Source organism: Herpailurus yagouaroundi, unplaced genomic scaffold, assembly GCF_014898765.1.
Source record: "Herpailurus yagouaroundi ecotype Mexico unplaced genomic scaffold, PumYag 67052, whole genome shotgun sequence".
NCBI classification, from domain to species: Eukaryota; Metazoa; Chordata; class Mammalia; order Carnivora; family Felidae; genus Herpailurus; species Herpailurus yagouaroundi.
Genome location: NW_024419907.1, coordinates 1 through 2,187, shown reverse-complemented (window position 1 = coordinate 2,187; position 2,187 = coordinate 1). Strand labels below are relative to the sequence as shown.

General features: G+C 65.0%; 1 pseudogene; it reads left to right on the top strand.

The window, feature by feature from the left end:
• The first annotated feature begins 285 nt into the window (after positions 1 to 285).
• LOC121024744 (protein shisa-9-like) lies at positions 286 to 1,913 on the top strand (annotated as a pseudogene).
• Positions 1,914 to 2,187: the final 274 nt, after the last annotated feature.

Sequence of the window (2,187 nt, the reverse complement as noted above, 5' to 3'; positions counted from 1 at the left end):
GACTTAGCAAGCTGAGGAGCTGAGAGGGATCCTGAGAGCGGGCGCAGGGCGGCTAGTCCGGAGCCGCAGGCCTAGGCGAGGCACGGACCGACCCACTCTCCGCTGCTCTCCGGCCTCCGCCTCTCCCAGTAGGGGGCCGGACGTGCACCCAGTGCTTGCCCCCACTTGTCCTCCCGCAGCCCGGCCTAGCGCGCTCCTCCCCGCCTGGCCCCTCCCCTTAGGCGCGCTGCCTGCGGCGCCCGGGAGGCGAACGCGGGCTGAGCCCAGCGCCGGGACCGCCCACCAGCCAGAGCCCCGCGCCTCTCCCTGCCTGTGCGGCTGGAGGCGGCTCGCAGCCCCCGGCAACAGCCTCGGCAGCTTCGGCCGCGCCTGGAGAGGCAGGCGGCCGGCGGAGCCCAGGCTGGGAGACATGATTCGTAGCGTCCTCCGGCTGCTCCTGGGCAGCTTCCTCACCGACCTGTGCGCCGGCGTGTGCCGGGCGCAGGAGCTAGCGGGGCACGGGCAGCTGGCTCAGCTGGGCTGCGTGGTAGTGCTGGCGCGGGGAGGGGGGCGTGCAGCCGCTCTGGGGGCCGCCTCGGAAGAGGCCAGCGAGGGCGCGGGGGTCTGGGACGCGTCCCCTACCCGAGCGCCCAAGCCGAACTTCTGCCGCGGCTACTTCCGTATCAGGGACCAGTGGGACCAGCCATTCAATTGTTCCTCGGGCGACTTCATCTTCTGCTGAGGGACTTGTGACTTGCGGTTCTGCTGCACATTTTAAGAAGCGGCGACTGAACCAGAGCACCTGCACCAACTCGGACATTCCGCTGTGGCTCAACACCCGCAAGCCCCCCGGGCGCAAGGACGGCCCCCTGCACCACCCCCACGAAGGACAAGACCAACCGGATCCTTTACATCATGTGCGGGGTGCTGGCCGTCACGCTTGTAGGCATCTTCACCAAGCTGGGGCTGGAGAAAGCGCACCGGCGGCAAAGGAAGCCAAGTCCAGGTAGGCTGCCTCCCCTCCACCCAACTCCGTCGCCTCCCCTCCAGGCGCCGCTCTCCCTCCTCTTCCCTCTCCACCTTTCCTTGGGCAATGGCGCTTCCCCCACCCACCCCCCAGCCCCCATCTCCGCTGGCGGAGATCGCCTGGGCAGCCAATTTCGGCTCCAGGCGCGGAGAAGGGGCGCTGGGCTCCGCACAGGTGTGGACTTGAGCGCGTGTGTGTATGTAGGGGGTGGTCTGTGCACCACCCCTCACCGTCTCGCTGCCCTTTCCCACCTAGGATTCAAGCGGATCTGAGACACACACAGCCCGGGAGCTCAGGGCCCCGGAGTCTTGGGTTTTGGCGAAGGGTCTACCTCTGGGATTCCAGATGCCAGCTTCTAGGTAAACAGGGCAGGCGGCCCGAAAAGGAAGGGCGGCACGTGTGAGGGAGGGAAGCAGTGTGTGCCGCCTGCAACTCGTAAGGGTCGCGAAAAAGAAGCGAGGGAGGTGGAGAGAGAGAGGGGAGGGTGAGAACAAGAGCCTTGCCTGGAGCGGCCTCTTCTCTCCCTCCCTGAGCTGTTAGGTTCCTGAAATTGGGACCTTGGTTGCCTCCCAGCCACCAGGACCCCTGCCCGCTTTCCGCTGTCGCCATTTCTCCCTGCTGGGGGCCAGGGCCTCCGCCCTAGCTGCGCCCCTTGCAGGGGTTGGCGAGGACTCCAAGGGCGGGAGCCACCCTCCTGCCCCACTGATTCCTCAACTTTCCCTCAACTTTCATTATGCAAGTCCTAGTGATGGCGAGTTGCAGCAGATGGGAGAAGGCATTTGGGGATTAATGGAGCGATTTTCTTTTTACCTTTTAAAAAGTGTCTAAATTGATTCGCACAACCCAGTAACTTTGGAGGCAGAGAGCGCAGCCACCGGGAAGCGGCCCCCAGTCGCGATGCAGGCCAGGGTTGGCAGGAGGTCTGGGCGGGCGGGGTTGGAGAGAGACTGGCGGTCTTGGAACAGCTGGTTGGCTGGGCGCTAGCTAGCTTGATCTTGAGGAGTGTGGGCAATGGGGTTGCCATGTGTCCCCCCACACCCCTACACACAGACACACACCCTCCCCACACCTCCGGCGGGGGCCCAGGTGTGTTCGTGTGGATGCAGGAACTCTGTGCGCCTGTCCTAAAAACCTGAACAAAGCGACCCACCCAAAATAGGCGAAGGAACATTACCACCTCA